Raw genomic sequence first — 9,670 nt, 5'->3', positions numbered from 1 at the left:
CATGAATCCGTTGAGTGCTCTAGTTTTTAATGTAGATTTAACCTTGTGTTCTTTGTCTGCATCATACTACTAGATCATGCTACCCCAGATTGGCAGGTCTACCAACCAATCAGACTGCTTGTCTGTTGTAAGAGCATTGGTCCCAACCGTTTGACTCCTATGGCATTTTCTTACTTGTCCCCCTCTCTCTCCATGATGTAGTTATCTCACAATAGCGCTCTGAAAAGCAGAATGGAACAACAGGGATCTGTCTTGAACAGGGCAATGTTTTTTTCCTCTCTCTCAAAGCAAGCCCCATACAGTGCAGGAGATGTGATAGTCATCACTTATGGTGTAGTTTCCCTTTCTCTTCGGTTGTCCTCTGTGACCTGCTGCTCTGATATTCTGCCTTGTACATTTTAGGAATTCCGAACAAGTTAAATGCACACTGTTGCGGAACAAGCAAGTGCTGTGTTGAAAATGATGGATTTGTCCAAGACGTAGACCATATACGACGCTGTGTTTAAGTTAGGCCTTTGTCACTTTGTTGATATTTTAATGTACATTACGGTAGTGCTCCGTGGGAGTGCCCGTTAGAATTTAAACATGGGCATGTCTGGTAGGAATTTGCATATATATTAAATCACAGTTGCACAGGTTCAGCTGAATAATTCTGCCTCCTAAATCATCAGTCCCGTGTCATGTGGTTGGCTTGGAACGACTGATACAGAGGCTCAGGTCCCATAGCTAGATAATAAATGTGGAGAAAACAGCCCTTAATGATAAGTTTCAAATGGAAACATCCAAACGCTGGCCTCAGATTTTGGCCTCATAAACCATACTATTAGGAAACAATTCCAGTGCCTCGAAAAAAAAGAGCTGACAAGTGTTTTACCCAAATTCAGAACACATGCTACGATTTAGTTTGCAACTGTTTTGTCCTAACAAGAGTATGACTCAATACTGCTGAAGAATGACAAAAGGGTTTGAGGAAACAGGCTTTTTGTTGTTATTAGATGATGTCTTAGCTACTTCTTTTCTCAATGCGGGAACAATACATGACTTAAGAATAACAGTAGTTTTTTCAGAGGCATTTTATTTAATATCTCTTTGATTTGATGTTTGCGATTAAATCCCAGTTTAGAATTGAGAAATTCATGTTTGCTGATGCTATCAATGTGGCTCTGCCCATGCAGGAAGGACTTAATTAAGAATCAAACATCCAGAAGCTAGCTGATGCCCACAGACGCACATCATCCACACGCCCAGGTTGTGTTAGCACAAGAAATGCCATGTTCAGTGTCTAGCATCTCAGACCCAACCCTAAAATAGGAATCTAAGCAACTGAGATGTAACACTGCATTTAATGTGCAGCTGCCACCACCCCTGCTAAAGAGGGGAAAGAGAACTCACTCCCCCTCTCTTGTCCTCTCCTCTTGCTCATGCTCTCTCTCTCTCTCTCTCTCTCTCTCTCTCTCTCTCTCTCTCTCTCTCTCTCTCTCTCTCTCTCTCTCTCTCTCTCTCTCTCTCTCTCTCTTCCTTTCAAGCAGAGCCCCATCTTTTATTCATGAGGACCCTAGCTTATCATTGTGCTCTGGGTAGATTTGTCATCATATGATTTGACTCCTGCCACCTGAAAGCTAATGGAAACCTGCTTACTACTTCTCGGTCTGATGTTGTCGGTTATTCTATGCATTAGGACAACGACTGACTAGAATTGATATGTTTTATGGTATTTCATGCTCTCACTCCTTATGGCGATACTTGAGTGTGAGTTGTAGTGTGTGAGTGTGAGTGTTTGATCAGTAAACAGGGGCACTATCAGCCCAAATATTGGAGACGTTATTGCCCTTTGACCTCTGTGTGTCCCTGAGGGCGTGAGTTCTGGGAAAGCGATGCAGTCTGTGCCATCCGAGCATTGCTGACCTTCTGGCTCGATCTCCTCCTGTCCCCCGCTCCTTCTGTGCTTCATGTGTGTCCTTGTCACAGGGTACTCCCCTTACCATTACCCAGCATTCAGCATGAATCTGTCTCACGGCCGTGTTGTTGAGGGCATGGTCATGAAGGATGAATTATAGATGAGCAGGCGTTTTAGGCGCGTGTCTGTGTGTGCATAATGGATTTCTATACTTGAGAGAGCACAGCGATCTAGACATGTTTGCCTCAAAATGACCAGAATCGAGTCAGACACGGTTCTGCCTGGGAACACACTGACAGCGCGCCGTCTAGAGCCTCAGACAACACAAGGTGACCAGTCGATTCACACTCTTTATTCAGCCAAGCGTTAGAAAACAAGTGGGGGCGTCCTTATTTATGCACAAGATCATTGTACATGATCAGTCACTAAGGAGGTGCTAAATCCTGAATTTGGGAGATGAAATATGAATTCCAAATGGTTACATCTTATCTTTGGTCAAAGACATCTTTGTAAAATTATGCAGCAGTTGTGTAGCGCTAGCCATGTTCCCAATTTAACTGCACAACTAATTTTCATGTGGATGGATATTAATGTTCATTTTCAAATTATAAACCACGGTCATGAAGATATTGTCTGACTATACCTCCTGTAATCTGAATGATCAGGGATGATGTCATGTTGCTGCTGAGGGGTCACCGTACATGTTGCATATAATGCCTTTAAGATTCATAACAGCACCTATAGGTTTTCTTTTGTGGTTACGGTTAAATGTGAAAAACGACATGACAACAGCCCCCATTATGCCTCTCTCTTCATATAATGTTGTGTATAGAAGCTGCCTATTCGGGGAAGTGATATAAATCCCCATGGAGAAAGGGGAGGAATTTTGATATCCAGGTTAGGTTCATTGTAATTGCATCTGTGATAAAAGGACCAGTGATGGTGTTAGATCTTTGACACTGGCAAACATGGACAGCTTCGGCAAATCTCTAGCTAAAGATGCACAGTGATTCATTCTTCGACCCCTTCATTTCCATGACAATACACAGGTCTCCACCCGGTTGGCAGGCTGTGCTCAGGGCTAAATAAGGATACAGTTAATATAGTCACTCATAAGAGAGAGGGAGCTACTCCATCCAGACTTGTTATGCATAAAGGTAATATGCAAATGTGGACAATCATAGCCACGGCATGCTGGGGTGGTGCAGACAACAACACAGCTAGAGGAAGAAATGGCTTGACCTATACATCCACCAGCTAATGAAAGTCATTTCATTCCATTCAGTGGCACATCGGTAGAGCACACCCCCTAAATAAGTTGCGCTAGTCTAGTGAGTGCAGTAGAGAGGATGATAAGTCTTATGTGGTTTTTTGCCTTTTCCTGAGATGTGCCAGAAGCTTTAAGACAAAGCCCTCTTTTCCCATGTGGTGATTAGAAATGCCTTCGGTCACAAAGATTAGTGGGGAAATTGGTTCAGGTCGCTGAATGAGAGGAATTGGTCATGAGGTGAATCAGTGGTTTGACGAATTCCTCTGAGCGGCTTGGTAAAAGCATAGCTCCCCGCAGAATGCTGGAAGGAGGGGTGCATTATCACTTAAGTGCATGCATTAAATCTCCACTGAGAAGGAAGAGACATGAAAGGCTCACTACTGAGCTGACATAAGTGAACAATAAAACCAAAAAATCTGCCTGGTAAAAGTGGTTTGCCGGCGTCGTGCTGGACAGGTGATTTGTAAGTGCAAATGTAAATGAAAGTGTTCAATCCTGTTATGCTATGCACTGAATGTGTTGACAGCACTTTCTATTAAAAACATGAAGTACATGCCATTCCCCATCGGTGGGTTATCTAGGACATTCAAACAATAAACTCTAATCACATGCTATTCATAGCAGATAATACTGCATATGTACCTGTCAACACTTTTTACATTTTAGAATTAATTATGTGAGAGCAACAATCTTTCATTCTCTCTCCACCTGAGAGGTGCAGGTTTAATAATGGGGGTGATGCTGAGAACAAAAAGAAACTACTATAATATTGTCTTCTTGAAGCATCATTTGAGAGAGCCCTTTGTCTTTTATGCTGAGGTATTTTTATGTAAAAGTGCAATTAGGTAGGTGTCCTAACTCCATATCAGTAATTATGGACTCCCCAGGAGGACTGCCAGATTTTTTGTTTGCTAGAGGGATCTGGATGACGAAAAACAAAACCAAAGTATTTTGAGGAACTGAGCATTTCAAGAAAAATAAACACGAGCACAGGCATTTTCAGTCAGTGAGTGATAAGTTGGAGGGGAATTCAAGCAGTATTTCCCTCAAAATAATGAACACACTGGCCCCATTTTCAGTCTCTTACCTCAGGTGCTAGTCTTTGTTTCCACAAGCTCTACTATTGTCCTGGTAGAGACGCTTGGCCAGAGAGCGGATCACTCTTGGACCAGAATGCTTTTAAGCTACTGATGCTGCATTTTAAACTCTGACTTGTGTTGAGCTTTATTCCATCAGGTCTGATTAAGGCCTATTATTAAGTGGCCCTTTGGTGGTGCTACTGTGTCCTGTTTTTCATCCAAGCTGTTATTAAAAAATCTCAAACCTGGTAGGTGATTAGCACATAAGATTAGCTTGCTAGAATGAAGGATTTCCAGCGCTGGAGTGAGGCTGTAGAAATGGTATTAAGCGCATTGCTGGGGGATTTGAAGCTTCATGGTTGAGGACTGCATACACATTTATGTTAATAGAGAGGGTCATTAATATAAAACCAGTCATTAGGTGTACAATGCCTTTCCTGGGTGAGGTCAAAACATTCCGTGATAATTAGCGAACATCGTTAATGTTCATTATGCAATACATGAGTTGCCATAAACAGCTCCCTCAGCACTTAGCCTGAATGGCTGCTGGAGATTTGTTGACACTAGCATCGTCGCTAGCTTGACATAGGGGGGCGTCCAGCACCCGTTTCCCTCCCTCTGACAGGCAGACAGCGTGAACATGAGTGCTTGTCCAGGCAGAAAGGTATCTGCCTCTCTGCCCTCCTGACACACTTTTGATCTGGACATCAGGCAGCCTGGTGGAGGAGGTGGAGGCGGCCCTGGCGGCGTTGAGGAGGAGGCAGCAGCCAGAACACTGATGGCTGCGGGCCTGAGGGCCTGTCCTGTGCTCACCCCTCCAGCTGTCAGCAGCTCCCAGCCCACGCACGGCACGGGGACACAGAGCTGCACACACGGGGGCTCAGCGGAGGGCTCTTGGCTGGGCCAGCGCTGTTATCCGCGCTCCTCCTTTCTGCTCCGGCACTACACCTGCCAAAGACGGCTGCTGTTGGTTCTGCTGGCAGCACGGGCCCTTCTGTGCCGGTGGAAATAATCACCACTGTTCAGAAAAGGGAGACCTATAACCTGGCAGACCCAGTGGTGTAGTGCTCCCTGGAGAAGTGGGTATACTTTCATTTTGCAATTTTTTTAAGCAGCCCATACAGCACAGGATAGACGCCCTGTTTTGAGAAGTGGGTATACACAATGCTGACTGAAAAATAAGTGGGTATACTCCGTATACCTGCGTATACCCTGGACTACACCACTGCTGGCAGACCTATAACCAAAATTAGAGAATGGATTGATGTACTCCCGCGAAAGAGTAGTAGTGTTTTTCTTCTTCATGTTGAGAGTCAATGGCAAGAGAAAGTCGACAAACTGTTTCTCCCAGGGAAATAATGAACTGATTTCTCACCAAACGTGTGACTCTTTGAGCTCAGTCTGATTCAGACTCCTGCCCTTGAGACGTTCCCCATGTGGTGTGAAATGAAATTCATTATTTGTTGGAGAGGAGTAACACTGAGCCAAAAGTTGGGTCTCTCTCCACAGTAAACAGTGTGCATGGCTGCGTCTCTGAGTTGAACGTGTGCTCTGAACACGGGGAGATCCAGTCAGACATTACACACAAGGTCCTACAGTATTTCCCAGCCAGACAGGCCCCCAGTGCTAATTAGAAGTATTGAAATATCCATAAGGCTCCAGATTCACACCAATGCCTCCCTCTGCTAATTAATTAGTTGTATAATTTGAATCAAGTGTATATGAGACCTCACCTTCTTCTCCCCATGTACACCCAACAGTGAAGGGGTGTAGGGGAAGAGCGGAGACGCCATTAAGATGGTTGGAAGTGCGAGACGAGCCTGAATCTAACAATCCAGGCGATCTCCTGTTGTTCTGTGTGACATTTACAGCATTATTGCTTTCAAGTGAGATTCATTATTCAGCTTGAATGATTTGTTTTGTGCATCTTTATTTAATTTAGCACGTGAGTGTTTGTTAACATTTGAATGATTTGCTTCTGGAGTCGATTTGTTCAGGGCTGATCTGGAGCGCTTAGGGAGTCTTTATCGGGGGAGGAAGGGCCGAGTTCAGCCCACTCTGCCTCTGGTGCTCATCAAAGCATTAGTGATTGGGGAGAGGGCCTGTCAACACGGAGACGCTGCCTTGCCTCATTACAGCCCTCTGTGGGTTTGATGAAGGCCGTCCTATTTTGGGGGCGACCTGGGAGAGCAGTGGTTGGAGAAAAATAACATAGCTATGAAGGTGAAGACTCGTTTTCATGTAGTTTTGATGTGGTTCTTATTCAAATCTCAAGTCACAGTTGCATTACCAGCTCCCTCCAAACACATACACCAATTTATGTTTTACCAAACACCAATTAATTCCATTCATAAATATCCATGAGCTGTTTGGGAAAGTTCAAAATCTTTATTTCATCATCTAGACATCTGCAGCCTGCAACACCTGCCCCGACTATTTCAGAGTAATGGAATGACTTTGGCTCATATGACAGGAAGCTTATAATGGGGTGTGCTGGAATACCTCATCTGTGTTTAAAAGGCTAATTGATATCAATCAGCTCCCTGGTTGAGGACATAGATGGAATATGACATAATATGTACTTCTTAATGTGCTGTACACATGGTTTCTTCAGCATAGCAGAGTTTCAGGGTACATCCTGCAACATGTGTTCTGTTACCCACTAAAGCACCACCACAGCACTGCGGGCCATAGAGGATCCTTGCCAGGAAGCTGAATCTGTGGCTGGAGGGGCAGTTAATGAAAAGGGAAAGGCCAGCAGATCCATCAGACCCTGTTTCCACTTCTCCTCCTCCTCCTCCTCCTCCTCCTCCCCCATCTCCACCTCCTCCTCCACTTTCCCTTCCCCTGCCCCCGACACTCCAGCCCTGCCCGCCCCCTTTTCCTCCCTAAGACACAGCCAGTCTCCTTTGAACAGAGGGTCGTATTTGCCTCACAATACGCCTCCACAGTGACCCATTTCTTATGTTTATGAAGCTCTGTGTGATATCATGCAAACTACTGTAGAATTCCCCTGGCAATCCCTCCATTCAAGACGCTGGCCTTTAGACATTCATGAACTGAGTGAAGATATGCAGAGGGAGGTGAGAGATGGTGGTTGTAGTGAAGATAGTGTGTGTGTGTGTGTGCGTGTGTGTGTGTGCGTGTGTGTGTGTGTGTGTGTGTGTGTGTGTGTGAGTGTGTGTGTGTGTGTGTGTGTGTGTGTGTGTGTGTGTGTGTGTGTGTGTGTGTGTGTGTGTGCGTGCGTGCGTGTGTGTGTGAGTGTGTGTGTGTGTGTGTGTGTGTGTGTGTGTGTGTGTGTGTGTGTGTGTGTGTGTGTGTGTGTGTGCGTGCGTGCGTGTGTGTGTGAGTCTGTGTGTGTGTGTGTGTGTGTGTGTGTGTGTGTGTGTGTGTGAGTGTGTGTGTGTGTGTGTGTGTGTGTGTGTGTGTGTGTGTGTGTGCGTGCGCGTGGGCCTGGAGTGCAGAGGCAGGAGGAGGTGATCAGCCAAGCAGAGATCGATGGTTCTGCGATGGAGCACAGCTCCGGTATTGGAGCGAATCCAAGCCTGATGGGGAGGCAACGAGGCAGGCCTCTGTCTCTCCCTCTCCCCTTCACTCCTTCACTCCTTCACTGCTGCCTGGGAGCTGGCCTGCTGCTCCAACCTCCTTCACGATCATATCATTAACCACCACAGCACGCCGAGAGAGAGGAAGGATATCTTATTTATAGCTGTGAAATCACTACACTCATGGATCCCACTGGTTTTTGTATATATTGATTTTCTGGCATGAGATGGGATCATATTCAGAGAGGGGCGGCTACTGACTGATGTAAAAATAAACGAACGCTACCCTTGATACCGAGTGAACAAGAGCGCCTGAAATACACAACCTTAACCCAACCATGGAAGTCATATTTTTGTACATTAATGTGTTTTCTTATTCATATGAGCTCTGGAGACAGACGTGGACAATTATATATATATATATATATATATATATATGTATATATGAACATCAGGTCTGGGTTCAGTGGCTTGTAACATTTTCTTCAGGCAGACAGAAGTTTTAGCCAAAGAGGAACATTAGGGAAGTTTTCTGCCTGAGGCTCAGTCCCATAAGGCTTGTTATGCGCGGAGGTCGCTGAGACTGGAGGAACTGCAGAGGGCCCAGTTCTGCTCTGTTGCCACTGTGAAACTTCTCCTCTCTCCCTCTCTCCCTCTCTCCCTCTCTCCGTCTATCCGTCTCTCCCTCTCTCCCTCTCTCCCTCTCTCCGTCTCTCCCACCCTTTAGCTCTGCACAGCAGCCAGTTCTTACATCAAACCACGCTGACATGTTTTGTGAGATTTTGATGAAAAAAACGAAAACGCTTAATGTGTTTTTTGAGGCAGGGTGGCAGCTGAAAATCCCATTTGTTTAGATCATTAGACTTCCTGGTTGAGTTTAGTGTGCTGTTGTCTTGAGTTATTACACACCACTTTATATATTACTATAATTAGAAACAAGTCATATCCACATATGAGTATCTCATCACCTTCCTCTACAGCCCACTGGCCCACTTATATAGGGACTGTTATTGTACTTATGGCGGTTGTTACCATGTCAGTGAGGAAGCATGTGAAAAAGGCTTCAGTCCTTATTAAGGCTTTCCTTCATAATAGGTTCTCTGAGACCCAGTGCATTTATAACCTCGTGGCATCTGGAGCTAGACTGCTTCACCCAGAAACTACACGCCAATTATAATAATTTAACATACTGTGTGTCCAATACATTTAGAATGCAAATGATGTGTGTGGGAAGAGTGAAAGGCACTACTCTTACGCCATGAAACACGAGCGGCCTGTGAAGTGTGCAATTACAAAGTGCTTTTTTCGGGGGTTTTCTGGCCTTTTTGAGAATATGATATCACCCACTGAGTATTTCCTGTCTTTATATTTTTGGACACGCCGCTCACCCAGGAGAGCCAGTGAGACTATTTGGATGTGTTTTTTTTAATGTGTTGTTTTACATAAGGCATTTGAGTGGAGCACATCACTTTTATGCGATTGTGTATTTTCTCACTATCATGTTACTAAATTGTTTCAGCATGGGCAAACTTTTTGGGGCTCTTCTTTGCCAAATTGCTCAACTACAAACTTTATTATGTTTACCAATAGGGGAAAAACAAATGACATTGCCAACGATAGATGTGGTACACTTATTGTAAACTGCATAAAAATTAAATGCTTATAATTAAAATGGTATAAATCTGTTATGTAATATCCAATGTAATCCCCATTACTCCTTTCAGCACTGTTACGTTTATTATGAGGGTCTTTTACAAGAGACTTTGAATGGACATGGAGTCCTGGTGAGGGAAAGTTATCCCTACCTGACCCTGGTCAACATGTTCTGAGGTGTTACCCTACCTGACCCGGTCCAACATGATCTGAGGAGATACCCTAC

The sequence above is a fragment of the Sprattus sprattus genome, assembly GCF_963457725.1.
Source record: "Sprattus sprattus genome assembly, chromosome: 8".
NCBI classification, from domain to species: Eukaryota; Metazoa; Chordata; class Actinopteri; order Clupeiformes; family Clupeidae; genus Sprattus; species Sprattus sprattus.
Note: the sequence above shows the minus strand (reverse complement) of the source record.